Here is a 22152-nt window from a genome sequence, read left to right as displayed (position 1 = left end):
ATCATGATTCTTCACGGAATATTTAACTCAGCATCTGAATCTTCCCAAGAAACCCCAACTATGCAAGTTTCTCACCAGTGCCTCTGAACCTCTACTTCTAGTTGCTAGAGTATTTTCACAGTTCCTCTGTAACCATGCAGACAGATTGCCCGGCCTGAGAATATTGATTGCAATTTAATTCACATTAAACTGCCCTCTGGGTACTAATGTGGTGCTCACAGTAATCTTGCTACACTTCTTGTCTTGTGACAAAACACTTGCATAACAAAAGATCTGGAAAATTATTTAGTCCTCCCTTGTGGACTTTGTCATGACTTTTAAAATCCAACCTGTTCTCTAAGAGCCATATAAATCTCATGCTCTGTAACATTCATGTCAAGTTTTCATTTAGAAAACACTTGGTAAGATTCAGTGATAAAGATTCCATATGTGTGACATGTTTCCCTCATATTACCAGTTCTTCAACCCCAGTTGTGCATCCTATAATTCAGTTCAGTTGGACTGTGTATCCTATAATTCAGTTTAATTTGGACCTGGAGATAGCATCAGATCCCATAGATTAAGAGCTCAGTCCTAAAAGAGTACATAAGTATCACTACACTAATATCCTCCACAACCATCCCTCACTTCAGATGTGAAGAACATCCAGGTTGTCACCTGTAATTCTAGTTAACCAGCCAAAGGTGAGAGGCTCCAGTGTCTCCTCCTTGGTTTGCTAGAATGGCTTACAGAACTCAGGGCATTTCTTTATGAGATCACTGGTGTGATCTCATTATATTCAAAAAGAATACTCATTATTATAAAAGAAAAAGAAATATAAGCAGGAAAAACCAGGGGGAAGAAATGTATAAGGAAAATAACATAAAGAAAGAAACACACAAGGGAAAATGACACAATGTTCAGATTCTGAGGATAGTTCAAGAGTCGAGTACATACTTTGCATGTAGGATACCGAAGGTTTTTTTTTTCCCACTACCATCAAAAGGAAAAAGGACAGAGTTCCAATACCCTCTTTAGGCTTCCTGCTTCCCACTGTTTCCCTCAATCTCCACATGTTCACTAATCCATAAACTTTGTAAACTTAATCCTTGTAGTTGATTAATTCATGGACCATTGATGGCTGAAACTAATTTCCAGACTTTATCCCCTTCATGAAGCAACCCCAAAAGTCCCCTCATTAGCAAAAGACAATATTTCTACTACTTTCATCTCTTCTTAGTAAATTCCATTTGAGGAATTCAGTTCCAGAACAGGGAAGGAAGAGTAAATATGTATCTTTTATTACAAATCAAAGTATCACAGGTGCCCGAGTAGCATGCTTCTTAATCACATTTCAAGGCAGTGCAGTTAGGGGGCAGATGTTGACAAGTGGATGCCTGGAATAGTCTGAAGTAAAAGCTAGAGCAAGTTACTCAAAGGAAATTCTATCATCAAGAGGATGAAGCAGACCTTCAGAATTAAGTTGTCTGCTTCTAAATTGGTGAATTATATTGAAAAATTGGAAAAGCTGGCAAAAAAATTGCCTCTAATTGTCAATGGGCAACTGGAAGTCATAAATGAACTCTGAAAATAATATAAATATGTTTTATATCATATATTATATATATTATATATGTTGTATATAAGGCTTTAAAATAAGTCTATTAAGTTACATTTATTTAAAGAGGCTCAAATGTGCATCTTTAAATGCTGGAGCAATAGTACAGTGGATATGGCATTTCCCTTGCACGCAGCCGACCCGGGTTCGATTCCTCCATCCCTCTGGGAGAGCTTGGCAAGCTACAGAGTTGCCCGCCTGCATGGCAGATCCTGGCAAGCTCCCCATGACATATCCGATGTGCCAAACACAGTAACAAGAAGTCTCACAATGGAGACGCTACTGGTGCCCGCTCAAGCAAATCGATGAACAGCTAGATAACAGTGCTACAGTGCAAATGTGCATCACAACAATGCATACATTAGCAAAACCAAGGTAAAGGTAAAGGTAAAGGCCCTCCTGTTGATCGTCGATTTGCTCGAGCGGGCCCAGTAACGTCTCCATTGGAGACTTTGTTGTTACTGTGTCTGGCATATCGAATACTCTCGGTAGCTTGCTGGGCTCTCTGAGAGGGGCAGAGGAATTGAACTCAGGCCGGCCATGTAGGCCGCTTGTAAGGCAAACGCCCTATCTGCTGTGGTGTTCTTTGTATTGGATTATTTTGGTTTTGATAGAAAAATAAGGCATATTTGTATGTGATGAAGCAGAAAAATCCACCAAGATCATATTTAAAAAATAATCATGGTACATAGAATTCCCAGGTAAATAAATGCATTTATTTCTTTTAAGGATATATAAGAAAATAGCCTCTATCCCTCTCAGAAAGACTGGCAAGCTACCGAGAGTATTCCGCCCGCACGGAAGAGCCTGGCAAGCTATCCGTTGTGTATTCAATATGCCAAAACCAGTAACTACAACTGGTCTCATTCACCTGACCCTGAAGGCTTCACTGATATGGCAGCACTAAGAAGGATGAGAAAGGAGAGGCCGACAAAATCTCAAGGCCGAACTAGGCTGCCACAACGAAGGAAGACAAAAATGATCGTCTGTACTTTCAATGCACGCACGCTACCATCAGATGCATCCATTGAGGACCTGATGGTACAAGCGCGAAAGATCAAGTACGACATCATCGGTCTGACCGAGACAAGAAGGCGCCAATCTCACCATGCCGTTTTCGACACTGGAGAAGAATTGTTCCTCGGAACATGCGATAAAAGAGGTGTCGGAGGTGTCGGAGGTGTCGGTGTCCTTGTCAACACAAACTTGGCCATGAGCATTGATTCATTCGAATACCTAACAACCTGAATCAGACGTTTACATTTGAATAGATGTGGCTCACTGCCGGCAGTTTCTATCTTCGTTGTCTATGCACGAACATCTCATTATGATGAAAGAGAAATTGAGAAGTTCTACATGGAGCTGGAGAAGTTCTATAAAGAAGACCACACCTTCTACAAGATCATTGTGGGTGATTTTAATGCCAAGATAGGACGGAGAAGATCAGCTGAAGAACTTCACATCGAGACACATGGCCTAGAATGGAACGAACAGGGTGAGAGACTGTCTGAGTTCATCATGTCAACCAAGACCATCAATGGTAACTCACAGTTCCAGAAGGCCGAATCTAAATGTTGGACATGGTAGTCTCCCAGTGGACGATTCCATAACGAAATAGACCACATCATATTCAATCGATGGTTTTGCCTGACCAATGTCGCTGTTGTCCCAAAATTCCAAATGGAATCGGACCACTGTCTCCTTCGTGCAAAATTCTACTTCACAGAGCGGGGAGAAAGGGCTGCAAAGTTTAAAAAGAAAACTCCCAGAATGACCACCAACTGGGAGCTCTTTGGCACTATTGCGGCAACATGGGAAGTTGCCATTGTTGACAACATTGACGAGGAATACGATCAACTGGTATAGTACCTCCATGAATGTGCGAGGAACGCCAAGAGAGAGATAGCCACAAAAAAAAAAAAGCCTGTCTTCGAAAACTCTTGAGTTTATTCACCAAAGTGGTTTGGCACATGCCTCAGGCAACCGCAAGCTAACGTCCAAGCTCGCAAAGCAGTACAGAGATGCGATCAAGGAAGACCTCAAAGAGAGAAGAGCAGAAGTGCTGGTAGATGCAGCAGAAGCCGGGAAAAGTATTCGTAACACCCACCTGTCCTTTGCCAACTACAAGACCAAGATGACTACCCTCCGACGTCTTGATGGATCCATCATATCCTCCAGAATGGCAATGGAGAAGATTATCCATGACTTCTACTCAAATCTCTTCGATAGCCATGTTCACTTGCCGACATACCAAATTCCACAGGATGGATATGTCATTCCCAACGTTCTCCCTTCCGAAATCCGACACGCCATTTCGTCGGTAAAGAAGCAAACAGCACCTGGCCCAGACAAGGTCAGACCTGAACACCTGAAGAACCTGCCGTTAGTACTCATCAATACACTGGCTCGGCTGTTCACACGCTACCTGTCTGAATGCAAGGTTCCGTCCCAATGGAAAACCAGCAGAACCGTACTACTGTTCAAGAAGGGAGACATCCATGACATTGGCAACTATCGCCCAATCTGCCTATTGTTGGTCATCTACAAGTTGTTCACTCGAGTCATCCTAAATAGGATTGGCCGAACACTAGATGAAGGACAACCATGTGAGCAAGCAGGGTTCCGCAAAGCATTCAGCACCATTGACCATATCCACACGATAACCAAGCTCATTGAGGTTTCTCGGGAGTTCAAGATGCTGCTCTGTTTAACGTTCATTGATTTAAAAAAAGGCCTTTGATTCTGTTGAGACAGAAGCGGTCATTGAAGCCCTAGCCAATCAGGGCATCAAAGCCCAATACATCAAGATCCTCCGTGAGCTGTATTGCGGATTCACTACCAGGATCTCACCATTCTACAAAGAAGTGATTGCTGATGTCAAGAGAGGGGTTCGGCAGGGTGATACCATTTCACTGAAACTCTTCAGTGCCACCCTCGAGAACATCATGCGACGACTGGAATGGGAAGGAATGGGAGTGAAGATAGATGGTTGGAAACTACACCACCTCCGCTTTGCTGTTGACATTGTTTTAATAACACCAAACAACAGCCAAGCTGCACAAATGCTGGCCGACTTTGACCGTGAGTGTGGAAAGGTAGGACTACAGCTGAATCTTACGAAGACAATGTTTATCAGAAACAGCCTTGTCCCTGATGCCCCATTCGCTCTCAACGGAACAACCATCTCCGAATGCAACAGCTATGTGTACCTAGGTCGAGAAGTTAACATGACAAATGACCTGGCACCCGAGCTGCGCAGGAGGAAGAGAGCGGCTTGGAACGCCTTCAAGAAGATCGAAGAAATAACTAAGAGGACGAAGAACCTCCGGCTCCAGGCACATCTCTTTGATTCCACTGTTCTTCCTGCATTAACATATGCCTCAGAGACCTGGGCCCTATGCAAACAAGATGAGAACGCTATTCAGGTCTCCCAAATAAGAATAGAAAGAGCTATTCTTGGAATATCACGTTTCACTCAAATGAGAGAAAGAATCCAGAGTTCCGACATCCGTCGACGATCAAGAATCAGGGACGCTGTTTCATTTGCCAAGGTGTCAAAAATCAGATGGGCTGTTCACATAATGAGATTTAAAGATGACCGCTGGACTAGAGCTGTTACCGACTGGATTCCACGGGATGTCAAAAGACCGCGTGGCCGCCCACCTACCAGGTGGTCAGACTAGAAGTCTTGATGAAGATCATCAAGATCATGAATGATCGGTTTGAGGCTCTTCATGTTCCCAGAGCGAACAGATGCCATTGGGCTACACTAGCATATGACAGGGATAAATGGAGACATTACTGGCACCTGCTCGAGCAAATCGATGACTAACGGGAAGTTAAGTGATTAAGTGATTAAGAAAATAGTAACAGTGGATACTTCATGGAGGGATACTCCAGATAGGAGAAGTGAATCTAGGACTTTGTGATCCTAAAACTATGGGTTATTTTTCTATCAACTCCAAGCAAAATCCCACAGAAATTTTAGCATCTAGCCTAACTTTTCTTATAATTTCCACTTGCTCTTCATACTCATCCAGAACAATCTCTGATAGAAGAGATTATTTTAACTCAAACAACACATTTATTTTATACACTATTCATTCAATGTTGTCTTTTATTTACAGCTGGATAAGAATCTACTTGTGAGTAGATATTGTGTCTTTCTTTTCTTTAAAAGATAAATTGCTCCTCATCTGGAAGTGGCAGGGTACACATTTAAACTAGAAAAACTGAAATGAGTTGTGTGCATGTAAATACGAACAAAATGTGTCCTAAGGTGCCAATTATATGATTATACATAGATTTTTGCTGAAGAGCTTCCAGGAGCACAATTGAGAAAGATACGATCAATTAGCAATGCCTGCTATGGGACAGAATGTCTTGTATCTGTTGTCATCATATAATTTCACTCTCCTTTTCTTCTCACATGTATCCTAATACAGGCAACAATGAAAAGTTTCTCTTAGATCTGTGAACTTAAGACAAGGAAGTGGCACATATTTGTTGTGCGTTTCTCTTCCTGTGCTAATGCTTTTACTTTTGTACTATAAAATTTTAATGGACAGGGTTAGTTCAGGGAGAATCTACACAATAGCAGTAAACCTTGTAGACTCTAGCAATGCAGCAAATCTGGGAACAAAGTTCAGATATGTGGACTTGAGGAGACCAAATTGACTAACTCTCATCTCAGATACAATAAATCTTGAGGCAAAAGTGATTAAGTAAACTTCCTTGAAGATATGAATAGTAGTCACTTTGAAAATGATTGAGTTTTGCATCCAAAGCATTTATCTTTAGTGGTTCTTAATGGAAAAGAAAAGTTGAACTTATAAAAGAGCCTTTGTTCTTAAGGGGTTAGGTAGCTGAGAATATATAAATAATATAGTTCAGTCACTAAAACTCAGTAGATAGCAAGAGTTTACTGATTACTTGCAATCAAATATTACACAAACAGAACAAACAAATGATGATTCTGTTTTACTATCTTCCATAAATCATGGGTGTAGAGGTCAATCACTTTGCAAGACTGGTTAGCATTTAACATACAAACTATCCCCTAAGTTTCTCTTAGAGCTGATAAACAGCATGACAAGAGTCATTATGAAGAGCTTTTGATCTGGAAGAGAGAAATATTTAAATTTGAGCCTTACACCTATCACTTGTATCACTTGTCACTTGTCATCCCGTTGATCTTCAGTTTGCTTGAGCAGGCACCAGTAACGTCTCCATTCACCCCTGTTGCATGCTAGAGTAGCCCAGTGGCATCTGCTCGCTCCAGGAACACAAGAGCCTCAACCCGTTTGTTCAGGGTTTTGAGGAAGAAGTACGACCATCTCGTAGGTGGGCAGCCACATGTCTTTTTGACGTCCCGTGGAATCCAGTTGGTAACAGCTCTAGTCTAGCAGTCATCTCTAAATTGCATTATGTGTCCAGCCCATCTGATTTTCGATGCCTTGGCAAACGAGACAGCGTCCCAGATTCTTGATCGTCAACAGAGCTAGGAACTCCGGATTCCTTCTCTCACTTGAGTGAAATGTGTTATTCCAAGCATAGCTCTTTTAACTCCTCTTTGGGATACCCGAATAGTGTTCTTGTCCTGTTTTCATAGGGCCCAGGTCTCTGAGGTATATGTTAGTGCACAACTAACATACCTACCACTTATTTGCTGTATAATGCTAATCAAATAACCCAAAGCCATTTGGGAAATGGGGAAATAAGAATGGTCACTACATAGGTTTGTTATAAAATTTTAATTAATAGAACCATGGCTTGTAGACATTGCTCAGTTCTGTGAAATATGCCACATCCTAAAACATATATGTATATTTTAAAAAATTGAAATTCTATGTGATCTAGCTTTCCAACTTCTAGATACTTAACAGAAGAAATATATAAATACTAATCAAAGATATATACGCACTCCCATGTTCATTGCAGCATTATTTACAATAGCCAAGAGCTGGAAACAACCCAAGTGTCATAGATGCCCAGAGATAATTGGATAAAGATAGTGTATTATACATACATATATATGCATGTGATGGAATACTATTCAACTGTAAAAAAGATGAAACCCTGCTACTTGTATCAGCAATAGTGGGCCTAGAGGTCATTATGCTAAATGAAATAAGTCAGACAGTAAAAGACTATGGCCTTATGTATTATATAGAGAAACCATACAAATAAAGACCTAAAGGTAAAGGTAAAGGTAAAGGCCCTCCAGTTGATCGTTGATTTGCTCGAGCGGGCCCAGTAACGTCTCCATTGGAGACTTTGTTGTTACTGTGTTTGGCATATCAAATACTCTCGGTAGCTTGCTGGGCTCTCCGAAAAGACCTAAATAACACAAAAATAAGCTTTTTGTTATGAGACACATAGTTATGAGAAAGGTTGATAAATATTTAGATAAAAGGAACAAATTGTAGAGTGAAGGACAGAATTGGACGTCTAGGAATAAATTTAGTATACAGATATGATTTTTAATGATGCACACCTGAAACTTTCATGATGTCATTACTTGATGTGAGTTCAATTTTTAAAAAGAACAAAAGTTTTCTCTCTGTGTTCGCATTAAATAGTGTGCTGTCTTATCTGGCCCGGGCCTCTGCATGTGATTATGCAGGTCCCCAAGACATGGCAGCTTCCATTGAGGACTGAGCTGGTCGGTGGAGAAGAGCTCAACCCTGCCAAACAGCTGGGAAGTGTCCTGAGTATGCATGTGAAGCTGGGAATTGGCCTCAGGGAAAACTGTTTTGGCGATAAAGTGGTTGCTATTTTGGCTTTCTCACTGCAATGATTCACTGATGGCACAGAAAGAGAGTTTTTGTCCATTCTCATTGCAGATACATTCCAGCTGTTTTATGCTGAGCAGCCCTCGTTCCCCACCCAGAGAAGCCGAAATTGCTGTTAGATAGCTCATTATTTCTACTCTTTGTCCCTCTTCTTCTCCTTCTTTCTCTTTCTCTTCTTCTTTCTCTTCCTCTTCTTCCTCCTTTTCCTCCTCCTCCTCCTCTTTCTTCTTCTTCTTCTTCCTCTTCTTCTTTTCTTCTTCTTCTTCTTCTTCTTCTTCTTCTTCTTCTTCTTCTTCTTCTTCTTCTTCTCCTTCTCCTTCTCCTTCTCCTTCTTCTTTTCTTCTCTTCTTCTTCTTCTTCTTCTTCTTCTTCTTCTTCTTCTTCTTCTTCTTCTTCTTCTTCTTCTTCTTCTTCTTCTTCCTCCTCCTCCTCCTCCTCCCCCTCTTTCTTCTTCTTTCTTCTTTTTTCTTCTTCAAAGTGGGGGTGGGGAGAAGGAAAACAAGAAAGGGAAAGGTGTCTTTACTCCATTGCCTCCCCAAGAGGACTGGACACACCAGCCTCCTTTAATTCACATACCATTTCCCCTCCTTTACTCTCTCTTCACCTCCAAGTTCAGAAAGACCAGTGTGGTAAAATGTTGTCAGTCATAAATCCACCCAGCAACAGTTTTTTCTTTTGACAATTTGTAAACTGCTGCAGGATATTTCCTACACATGTCTGCAAAGACAGAAAAACAATGGAGAGAAAAGGATAACTAGGCTTCCATTGGGAAAACTTTTGCAGCCAGAGCCAAGAAGACTGGAGGGTTCCCCATTAAGCTAATGGGAAGGCAGGATAGCAGGGTTGCACAGTCAGCGGCACTGGCAGAACCTCACTTCCCCTGAGCAGGACCTCTCTCCGGACACATATTTTATAAAGCAGAGATAGGTCAAGAAAAATGGGATATATTGTGTCCCCAATTTTCTTTTACACCTCTTATCTTTAGGTTGGGGTAGCGTGGATGGGCTGGCTGGACCTCTTGAGTCCCACGTCAGCTGGCTTCTGGAAGCTGGATTTGTGAGGTGCTGGTAGGAGGTTGCAAGTTGGGGCCAGGGTAAAGAGGATTGGGAGCACTGGCAGGACAGCAGCTCTCTGCTTTGAGTGACCTCTCTGGCAGAGTGAGGGCTTCTCTTGGCTCAGCATCTGCAGAAAAGAGCAAGGCCAACCTGATGCCTTGACCATAGGTAGGGTCTGTATCCCCATTCCCATCTCCATTCCCTTCTTTCTGCCCTTTTTCATATAGAATGGTCTTCCTATTTCTTTTTTGGCATCTAACATGCAAACAACTGCATGAAAGAGAGAAAGAGAGAAAGGAAGGAAGGAAGGAAGGAAGGAAGGAAGGAAGGAAGGAAGGAAGGAGAAAGAAAGAAAGAAAGAAAGAAAGAAGGAAGGAAGGAAGGAAGGAAGGAAGGAAGGAAGGAAGGAAGGAAGGAGAGAAAGAAAGAAAGAAAGAAAGAAAGAAAGAAAGAAAGAAAGAAAGAAAGAAAGAAAGAAAGAAAGAAAGAAAGAAAGAGGGGACCTAAGTGACGCAAGGCAAACCTTTGCCTTGCACATAGTTGACCTGGGTTTGATCCCTGGCATCCCATACGGTCTCCTGAGCACCACACGAAGTAATTTATGAGTGCAGAGCTGGGACTAAACCCTGAGTATCGCTGGGTGTGATCCCCCCAAAAGTCAAAAATCAAACAAAAATAAAGTAAGGAAGGAGAGGGAGAGGGGAGAGAAAGAGAGAGGGAGAGAAGGGAGGAAGGAAGAACTTTTATGTTGGAGCCTGACATACAAGGAGACAGTTGAGAGGAAATAAAGTACATTTAAATACTTTTTAAATAAGCACAGTGAACATTTGTTTCTAGACTACCTTGGAAACAAGTCAATGCACTCAATGCAAACATTTGGAGGTCATGTGTAATTAGACCTTTGCTGTTTGAATAATGCACAACAGTTGAAAGTGGGAAAATATACTAGATATGGGTCGGAGAAGATGAAAGGAGCTCCCAGCATTCCCAGTGCCCACTTTTCAGAACTCAGGGGCACTGTCTGTTTTGCTCCTCCCCTCACTGGCCTTCTGTGGAGGAGGAGCAGAAGTCCAGGCTGATGTGGGTAAAGGGTTCTGGAATTTCTCACCTTCTTTTGTTCTTTTGCCTTGAGGCTGGAGTGAGTGAGACAGACGTATTTGTGCCAGGAAAACTATATGTTGTGGTAACCAACCTCCTCTTTTTTTTTTACTTCTTGGCTCCTTCAAGTCCTCCCTCAGTCAATTGAAGTCTGAGGTTTTGGTGAATATGCAAAAACATACTTTCTATTATTATCTGTAATTTTTCAGAGGAGAACTCTCATAAATGTTCAATACAGCTTTTGTATACAGCATGCATAAAGTGCAAGTAAATAGACACATAGTCGTTTGTGCTTTGCTACTCTGAAAAGCATGCTTTAAAAACTAGAATTTCAAAGCAGCCCACTTGAGGACATTTAATTCCACCTGGGACGTGGGTGGTGTGAGACCTCACCACCGACAGGCACTGTGTTGACTCTGAGCACTACTAGCCACAAGGCAGGAATTCAGAGCAAACCAGCTTCTTAGTATAGTTCCAATAAAATCAGAAGCATCCAGGCCAGTTTAAAAACAAGACCTTCATTTATAAATGCAAAGTGTTACATAGAGTGATACTCAACTGCTAAAGAAGCCAGCCTGATTCATTTGATAGCAACGGCCTGTTAGAATTGGGGGTAGGGAGACACTTTTATATATCCCCAAACCTCAGCAAACAAAACTGACTTGAGTTGTGTTTATTTCTTACATTTCTCAATGAGAAATGAGTGTGTCCTCCATTTTATACAAAAAGGAGGAGGGTCGGAAGGCATATGTAGGAGAGTCCTTTTATAAAAAGGGGCAGGAAGACATATGTTGAAGAATAATTTGTGGATTTTTAAAGAAGTGTTCTTATACCTATAATTTGGAGGTTAAGCAAAGTCAGTAAGAGGGAGAAGGACAAATACTGGATGATCTCACTCCGCTGTGGTATATAGAGACATATGACAAAGAAATAGAGGGTTTCAAATGATGACAAACCTTTGGCATTATAGAACTTGAAAACTGCCCAAAAAAAGGGGGAGTGAGCAGAGGGTAGGATGAGCTGAACTGATGCAAAATAAGGTCATTGGTGGAGGGTCTTAGGCTCTCTGTTGGGATTGAAGTTAGGTAACTTGGCACATGAAAACCGTAAGTGTTACGAATATTGTAACTCAAATCATAAAAATTAATTCTCTTAAGTTTACCAAGGTTGTAGGGTCAGGGGGGTGACAAGAGGGGGATTCGATGGAGGAATGCTGACACTGATGAGCGTACATGGTTGGAACAGGGACGACCTGAAATGCTATTATTAATAATGTAAACCACAGTGCCTAGATTTGAAAAAAATTTTTAAATGTTCTCATAGCATATCTTGTGTGCGTGTGTGTGTGTGTGTGTGTGTGTGTGTGTGCCGTAACCACTCTACTATCTCAGACCTTATTACACCATAGCTTGATAGGCACAGTATAACACCTAGTTTGAGCAAGGACTTGCACAACTATGTGGCTTAAATTTCTTCGGTTAGTAGGAAGCTGTGTCATAGTGTGATTTTTTTAGGTATTATTTTTCATATTTTTTTCTTTCAGGTTTCTTTTTCAAACAGAAAGATAGTATTCTCTTGACGTAGGGGGTGTTCCCATCTTTCACCAGCAACTTTAGTTCATCAAGTTATAAAATCTGGGGGTTGATGGGGAGAAGGCGGAGTAAGTGTGCCCGCCTTTTAACTGTATATCTACTGTTGTGATTTTTCTTTAAAATAAGTAGGCGAGTGCCATAGGGATACTAAAGGAGGTAAGCCACTTTGCCTTTCATACATCACAGTGCCAGTGACCCTGGTTCAAATCACCTCCACATTCTTCTGAGCATTACCAAACATCACTCCTGAGCACAGAGTGAGGAGTAGCACTTGTACACACTGAGTGTGGCCCCAAACCATTCTGCCCCAAAATTTTTAAAAAATCCTTTTTTAAAAATGAGGGAGACAAAAAATTTTCATGAGAAGTTTCCAGAATTAAAATAAACAATAGTAACATTTTGGATAAAGAAAATAAAGTCAAAAGAAGCTAAGTAACTTACTCAAAACCATACAGCTAATCAGTGATGAATGTGATTCAGTGATATTAGCTTCAATTATTACTATCATCTCTATTGACCTTGGGACCTGAGTACCATTCCTATAACTCATTTCCCCCATGTATTCTACGAACAGACTAACTCTCCTCAGGAGATAGAAAGTAGACAGTGTGAAGATCCAAAACATCAGTTCTTTTAGTATTCTGTCACTCTTAATCCATTTTATTTTTCTTAGTTTCCATAGGGCTGGAGTGATAGCACAGTCAGTAGGGCGTTTACCTTGTAGGCTGCCGACCTGGGTTTGATTCCTCTGTCCCTCTTGGAGAGCTGGACAAACTACCGAGAGTATCCTGTCCACACGGCAGAGCCTGGCAAGCTCCCCATGGTGTATTCGATATGCCAAAAACAGTAACAAGTCTCACAATGGAGAAGTTACTGGTGCCCACTCGAGCAAATCGATGAACAATGGAGGACACTGCTACAGTGCTAGTTTCCATAATCAAAGCTTGCAAAATACTGTAAGTTTTTTTAAGCTGCCACTAAGCTTAACTCTTACTATTCTCTCCTACTCACACCCCATTATGCTGCTTGCTTTCTCTACCTTTGCTCTCCTCACACACATAACTCCTGGTTGGACAGGTATATGAGAGATAAAGAGTGGCTTACTATACTACTTCTAAAGACAATATCTATAATATCTAATAATAGCCAAAATTCCAAATTGTCATTGGAGGTTCATTTATATTTACTTGTTTAAAAGTAACTGCATGGGACTGAAGAAATAGTTGGAGTACATACTTTGCATGTGGGACCCCAGAGTTCAATCCCCAGCACAACATGTTCCCCCAAGCACGACTGTGAGCAACATCTAAGCACTAAATTAGAGTATTCCTGATGGCCATCCCATGTGATCCTCAAATAAAACAAAACAAATTAAAATAGCTTGAGATGTATTTTATATGCCATAAAATCCATCCTTTAAAAATGTTCATTTTAGAGACTAGAGAGACAGTACAGCTTTGCTTGCAACTAACCTCTATTCCATCCCAGCACTGCATATGGTAATTTGAGTACTGACAGCAGTAATCTCAGCACAGAGCTATGGGTAAGCCCTGAGCACACTGGGTGTGGTAAAAATAGAAGTTCAGTTTAGAGGTTTTTAATATAAGAGCTGGACAGCAATAGCCACTTAATGTTAGTTTTATAATATTTCACCAATTAAAAAAATCTAATACAACCTGCATTTTGTAAGATATTGTGGAAAATATCTGAGAAAATGGTAATGATCAGGAATCTGCTGAATTGGTACCTTTTAAAAACAAGCAGTAGAGTTGTTTTCTTATTTACTCAGTAAGACAAAATGGAGTGAAAAATTGGTGAATATTTTATGCTTCAGCAATTATCTTTTGCTATATATGAAACAAATGCAAAAGTAGAAGAATCAGATAGTATGTATAAGAAAATTCATTGCATTAACTGAAAACAACCAAATGCCCAACACTAATAGAATAGATTAATTAATATTGCTATATTCACAGAAGTAATGCTACATCAAAATAAAAATAAAAACTTAACAACTATAGCCATCCATATACAATAGTACATATCACTTAAGAAAAATAATTATATCAAAGAATATAAAACATTTCTGTATTATTCTTATGACATTAATTTACCAGATCAAGAAAAAATTCTGCAGTATATTTACTGTGTATTTAGCATGTAATAGAGAAAAATACAAAAAATAAAAACAAGAAGATGATTACTAATTGTCAGCACAGGGGTTACTTCTGGGTGTGGAAGCATGAGTTCTTTGTGTTTAGGAAACTTCTTGGCTATTAGTATTTTTCTGTTTCTTCTCTAAGTAGTGACTATACAGGTATTCGCATTGTGCTATTTTATTAGTTTTTTCATCTATGTTTTAGTCTATGTATTTAAAGCACTTGTTAGGTAACAATAATAATGATAGCCACGTGGAGGATATAGCCTAAGTAACCACTACGTGGACTCTTCCCCCTGACAATAACTACCCAGATATAGAGGAGAAAAGGTACCAAAATGAAACCAGCATGTTAATACTGTTGTAACCATATTACCTAAGCTACAATTTTTTTAAGGGTCAAAATAGAAGAAAAATAGCCAAAGTCATGAGAAAAGGGTAAAGTGCTTCGCAAGACAGTGTTTTCAAGCTCTGTTCCTGCAGGCGATGAAGCAATGGAAATATGCCCAAGAATTGCCTTGGCCAAGAAATGAAATGCTGGGACGTCCAGATTTTTGTTTTCTTTTCAAAGACACCTCTGCTTATTATCTATTCTATAGTCTTTGGAATAGAATTTTCCTTAATAAAAGATTTCTAGTCTTGAAATCCTCTTGTCTAGAGTCTACGAGCATTTTAAATGCACACACTCTTGAAGAATTATTTCTTAAAAGATCTATTATGCAGAAAGAGTGAAAATGTACAAAGCTGTATCAGAGATATGTGCACAAAGATTTTCTCCACACTTTGGTGATAATACTAAACATAAATAAATAAATAAATAAATAAGCAACTACAATCAAATAAATTTATATTGTTTGTCCATATACGGAGGAAACTTAAGGGTTTTGTTGATTTGTTTGTTTGGGCCTATACCTTATGGAAGTGCTCAGGGGCTACTCGCAGCTCAGTGTTTGGGGAATCACGTGGTACAGGGGATCAAACTCTGGTCTCCTCCTGCAAAGCATGTGCTCCATGCTTTACTCAGTCCATTGATTCAAAGGTTAATCAAATAAAAAATTACACACATACACACTGCTAGAATAATGTGTAACATGCTATTTGGCCACTTTATGGTCCACTGCCCCATAAAATCAACCACTACAAATATCTCTGACCCCAAATGTTTAAGTTTTATTATAGAATGTTGAAAATCTAAATTAGTCCTTCTAACATTTCAAGTTGCCAGTGATAACTTTTATATGTGTTTGGGATTACTCCTGGCTCTGTGTTCAGGAGTTACTCCTGCAGGACTCAGGGGACCATAGTAGGTGCTGAGTATTCAACCTGGGTTCGCGGATGCAAGCTGAGCACTATGCCTACTATACAACAGCTCTAGTCCCCAGTAACCAGAGACTTTTCTTGGTAGTGAGTATTTTGCAACACCCTATTTACTATTGCAAAAACGAGTTCTAAGATCATTTAATCTTTTTATTCAATTAGTTGTTCAAAACCAGTACAATCGTTTAAAATATGAGGTATAAATAAAAGAAAAGCACTTTGTAGTGGTTGATTTTATGGGTCAGTGGGCCATAGAGTGGCCAGATACCATGTTAAACATTATTCTAGCAGTGTGTATGTGTGTAATTTTTTATTTGATTAACCTTTGAATCAATGGGCTGAGTAAAGCAAATTTTTTTTTTCCTAAAGTGAGAGGGCCTCATGCAGTCAGTTGAAGGTCTGAAGAGAACAAATAAGCTAATTCTTAGGAGAATAGGGAGAAATTATTCCCGGCTGATGCTTTTAAAATAGGACATTGTTTTTTCTCTTCCTTTAGATTGAAATGAGTCAGGAAGAGAGGGGCAGACATATAAAGACTGCATTCATTTGTGGAGTATATAAAACAACATAAAACGAAGCTGACACCTAAGGATAGAAGATACACAGGACAGGAAGATTGCTCCATAGCTGGAAGTCTGCCTCATGAGCAAAGGGGAGAAAGCAGCTGGAATAGAGAAGGGATCACTAAGAAAATGATGGTTGGAGGAACCGCTCGGGATGGGAGATGTGTGCTGGAAGTCGATAATGGACCAAACATGATAACCTCTCAGTATCTGCTTTGCAAACCATAATGCCCAAAAGTAGAGAGAGAGAGTATGGGGATATATTGTCTGCTTTGGAGGCAGGGGGAGGGTGGAAAAGGGGGTGTATACTGGGGATATTGGTGGTGGGGAATGTGCACTAGTGGAGGGATGGGCGTTTGATCATTGTGTGATGATTGTAAGCCAAACATGAAAGCTTGTAACTATCTCAGTGTTTCAAACAAAAACAAACACTGTCCTCCCGGTGCTCGAGCGGTCCCAGTAACGTCTCCATTGTGAGACTTCTTACTGTGTTTGGAATATTGAATACTCTCGGTAGCTTGCCAGGCTCTCCTAGAAGGGCTGAGGAATCAAACCCAGCTCAGCCGGGTGGCTGCGCGCAAGGCAATTGCCCTACCATTGTGCTATCAATTAATTAAAAAAAAAAAAGACATCAGCTTAGCCTGGGTACTGTGCTGCTGTTAATATGAGGAACTACCCAATTGACTTTTCTGTGTCTTTGTTTTGCAGATTATCCACAGACCTTGGGATTTGTCAGTCTCCATACCCAACAATTCCTTATAATAAATTTCTTCATATTATTTAAGAGAATCCTGATTAATACAATATATATTTCATTATGTAGATACTCAGATACAAAGAAATTAGCAGGTAAAATGATGCCACCAGATACTCCACAGAAATAGCTACAAATGCAGATAGTTATGTTTGTTGGTATGATTCCAAACAAAAGAAAATGCAAGCCATCCTCACTTTAATGTAATTGTATTTCTTGAAAATTCAGGGGATATATGAATATTAAAACTATGCAAATAACTGTGTTCATTGCATAATAGCAAAAGCCTCACCTTATATCATGTTAAATGAATCATTTTTCACCTTTGTCAATGTCAAGTTAGATATTTAAAGTCATTCGGAAGGCTGAACAAGTTCTCCATTGTGTGGGACTGGATTGAATGTTACTTGCTCAGTGTCTACAGTGTCTAGCAATCATTTGAAACCCAAAACACTTGCGTGAATTTCTGTAGAATTACATTGCCACAGGGAGTTCAGGTTTATCGGGTTATACCCATCACAGTGCTCCCGAGTCACTCCCATTCCTCTGTTTATCTGTAAACTCTTCTCTGTGCTCTCCTCCTCATTTCTGTGCTTTTCTCCCTAATCAGATTTTGTTAGCTTGTAAGATCAGATCCTTCTAAGGACACTGAACTTGTATTGTAAGTTATGTTCTTTGCATAGTTTACCTTAAAGTAATGTCCTTTCTGTATGGGCATGGGAAGACAGTTAATATTATGCTTTGTAACTTAGGAGTTGATTGACTCCGAATAATATTTACTCCTGTGCATCTGCTTTCTTGACTCAGTTGCCCTTAGTTCCCAGCACCCCAAAAGCAGGGTCCCGACGAGGGACTGAATGGACCCAGGGCAAGCTGTGAACTACCCTGGCATCGAAATGGGCCAGGCCAAAGTGCCACGATACTCAACTATAAGTTGAGGGCACGATTATGGACAAATGCTTGTCATGATCCAAAAGTAAGTAACAAAGAGACTAGGACCCTGCTGGGGCTAGGAAGACTAACCTGGCCTGAGGACTGTTATATATATATTGGAATTTATAGTGAGATGTCCTCAGGAAGAACCAAACTGTAATTTTATCTCTTACTGTGCTCATACAGAATGACATTGCTAGAAATATTAGAAGTAGACTTACTACAACTATTTAAGTAGATTGAGCAGATCTCCTAGTAAGCTGGAATAAATCTCTTTAGATGAGATTTTATCCTTGAGTTAATCTCCTCCAGGAGTGGTCTTACCTCTCTCTGCTGATTTGTTAATGTTCAACCCACCTTTGTGTCACCCTACGTGATTGCTATATAAACTAAGACTGTAAGCTCAAAGGGGGGTTGGGCTCAAGGGAGCAGAGACTGAGGCTTAGGCTGAGGCTCGGCAGAGGCTCCAGTTGAGGCGCCGGCTCAGGCTTGGGAGCTTGGGCTCCAGAGGGCAGAGTCAGAGGTGAGAGTGAAGATTGGAATAAATGACAATTAATACTGACCAGCGTGGACCTTGTTTCCTTCCTTCGCCTCCCCATCGCCATCGACCTCCTCGGGTTGGGGGAAGCGATGTGAGACCACCGAACGCGGGCAGCGGGAGAGATAGAGTGCTGCCAGACCTTCTGAAAACACACAAATTTCTGTATCAGGCAGTATAGCTAGTACATTGAGAGTCACTGAATGTTAGGGAAATTTTCCAAGATCATAATAGTGTGTGTATATGTAAGTAATTATGTGCTATGTTAATTTCCCATGGCTGCTGTAACAAATTACCACAAACTTGGTGGCTTAAAAACAACAGAAATTTAATTTTCTCATTGTTCTAAAAGTCAGAAGTCCAAAATGTTAGCAGGGTTGGTTTCTCTAAAGACTCAGGGTGAGAATTTGTCACATGCTATTCTGGTGACTGGGGACAGTTCTTGGTGTTTTTGGCTTACAGATGTGCTACTCCAGTTCCTGCCTTTGTCTTCACATGGCGTTTCTTCCTTCTCTGTGGGACCGGAGCTTCTTTGCAATCCTTTAGAAAGGCATCTCTCATGAATTTAGAGCCTTTCCTCATCCAGATGTGTTTGCTTCAGTATACTTCTCTTAATCACATCTGCAAAGGTCTTATTCCAGAGGAAATCATATTCTGAGGGTTTGGGTGGATGTGAAGTTTTGTGGGGAACATTATTCAACATTTTTATATAAAAATAAGTACACAGACCAATCTACATGTAAATGATTTCATAAAACAGCCAGGGGAAATATACAGCAATTTTTTTTAACATGATCACTAATGTAAATGTTCTTTTTTGGGAAGGCAAGGACAAAGAACATGAAGATGAAATTTTTACTCTTCACTTATTAATATAATTTAAAAGATGTAAAAACATTGTTTGCCTAATCTTATCAGCTAATTTATATTTTAATGCCAATTTAATCATTAAAAATATCGCTCCTATTTTGTACAGGCAAAAGACAAGAGATTTGTAAGCAGATCTTACAGCAGAGAATATTTTTCTTCAGCTCCTGCCCAACAGAGACTTTTATGAATTTTGTCACTCAGTTGAGCACAAAGCTCTTGTTTCACAGTTTTCTTCTTTGTGTGCATCTGAGGGAAAAGAATCTTGGACTCACTGAGAGCACAATACTTGCTGAGACTATGGAAAAGGAAAAAAAAAACTGACTTTGAAAGGGACTACCTTGTCTAAATAAGCTGTCACTTGAAGGCAGCCAGTCCATGTGGTGCTTAACCAAAGCTGCCCTCACTGGGCGTCCTAGTAGAGATGGCTTCTCTTAGGACTTGGTACAGGGGCTGGAGCAATAGAACAGTGGGTAAGGTGTTTGCCTTGCACATGGCCGACTGGGTTTGATTCCCAGCATCCCATATGGTCCCCTGAGCACCACCAGGAGTAATTCCTGAATGCAGAGCCAGGAGTAACATCCTGCATTGCCATCTGTGACATCCTCCCCCCCCCCCCCCCCCACACACACACAAAAAGACTTGGTACAACAGATAGAGAACTCCTTGTACCAATCAACCAGTACAAGTCCAGGATAGCCAGTGAAACTAGGACCATCCAAAGACATCAATTGGAAATGAAAATTTTCACATGGAAAAGGAGCAACAAGATGTGCTGAGTTTGGGGATGAATTAACTTCATTCTACCTTTTTCTCACATTTCTGTATATTTTTAGTAGATTCCATACCTACACCATAACTGATTGCAAAACAGCACATGCCAGAGTTGGTTCAAAATAAGCTACAGGTATAAGGTGAGATGATCGGTAGGGATAGATTCTGGCTATCTTGATTTGCTTTTGATTTTCCATGATTTGGTGCATGAATGAGGTAGGATTATTTTTAAATTATTTCCAAAGAGTCTTTAAAATATATTTAAGTTATAGAGTTCAGAGTTCATATACCATTTTAATTCTGCTAAAATAAACCATGTGAACTTAAAAAGATCTAGACTTTTATTTTGATGTTGATTCTTTATTAAGAAGTCAAATAGTCATCTATTTAATCCGAGGACATTTGCTTCAAATTGCTTCCATCCATTGTCCTTACCATGAAAGACTGATTGTGCTTTGAACTACACTCCTTTTTTATTGTGGGGGAGATAAAGAAAAATTCTTATAAAAGAACCTACACATCAAAGCTTTAGCTCCCTAAAACATTTTCCTTTTACGCATATTGGCTACATGCCTACATCTGTTCATAAATTGATATGTAGTCTTATTCATGTATATTTGCCATCACTGAAACTTACCTACCTTTAAAGACGAGAATGCCAATATATTGGGAAGTGACTTCGAGATAAGGAATTGTATAAAATGCTTTGTGACTCACAGCTATTTATTTTCTTGTATCTGGGTTTATTATACTTTTTCCTTTAACCTGAGACTAAGTATTTATTAACTTATTAAATAAAAATACAGCCAGAAGTGCCCAAAACCAAGATATAAAAAGGTATCATAAATCCAGCATCACAAATAATATTTAATATAAATATTTAATAATATTAATATATTGTATTAATAATTATTAATATGTTGTATTATTAATAATATATTGCAATGACTATTAATATAATATATAATTAACCCTTAATATAATATATAATTAACCCTTATTTTAATGATGTCACAGGCTCCAGATCTTCTCCTAAGGCATCCCTTGATAAAAAGAAAATAAAAGAAAAAGAAAAAAAGGTCGACAATAGCCGGGAATGATCATTCTGGACAAGAACTGAGAGTTAAAAGTAAGTAAGGGATATTGCAATATTGATAACCTTGATAACCTTTTGGTATCAATATTGTGAACCACAATGCCCAAAAGGAGAGACAGAGGCATATGGAGAGAGGGAGGGAGGGAGAGAGAGAAGGAGAGAGAGAGAGAGAGGGAAGGACAGAGAGAGAGATAGGGAAGGACAGAGAGAGAGAGAGAGAGAGAGAGAGAGAGAGAAAGAGAGAGAGAGAGAAGCGCCTACCAGGGGTTAAGGGGAAGGGTTGGGGGGGGTGATGGGAGGGAACCTGGGGCCACTGGGGCTGGGAAATGTACACTGGTAGAGGGATGAGTGTTGGAATATTGTATGGCTGAAATCCAATCACAAACAGCTTTGTAATGACCTAAAAAAGTAAAATTTTAAAAAGTGACAATTTATTAACCAACTGCACATAGAATGCAAAAGAAAAGAAGATTTGATAATTTTTGTTCTTTCCTGGAAACTCAGGAGAAGGGGGCTTTTGAGAATGGAATCAAGTAAAGCAAAGGATGGGGGAAATTCTCTGAAGGAGAAAGACAAGAGCGGTGGCAGACAGGGAGAAAGATGCCGGGATATTCCTTGTAAACTTTGAGCATGATGACATCTTAGATTAAATTATAAGTACTTCTAGCTCTTTGAATTTCCCGCATGATCACCAAATATCTCATGAGGCAGGGCTTGTGGTAGAGCCACTTTGGGGAGTGAAGTGACCTTCCTTCAAGTTTGGGGCAAGTTTGGGGGTGGACACTGAAGCAGTCAGAGAAGTGGTGGTAGGGTTATTCGGGAAGACAATACACTTCAGTGAGAGTGGGAATTCAGAACACCAATAAAGCATGTGAAGGCAGAGAGTCTCAGCCACACTTGGGAGGAACACATCTAGTGGTAGTGATTTTCACTATTCAGACCCTCACCTCAGTCATCACTTAGCAGGAATTGAGCTATTGTGAACTCACAGCTTTGGCCTCACTCAAAAGTGGCAA

This window comes from Sorex fumeus, unplaced genomic scaffold (assembly GCF_029834395.1).
Source record: "Sorex fumeus unplaced genomic scaffold, SorFum_2.1 ptg000098l, whole genome shotgun sequence".
NCBI classification, from domain to species: domain Eukaryota; kingdom Metazoa; phylum Chordata; class Mammalia; order Eulipotyphla; family Soricidae; genus Sorex; species Sorex fumeus.
Note: the sequence above shows the minus strand (reverse complement) of the source record.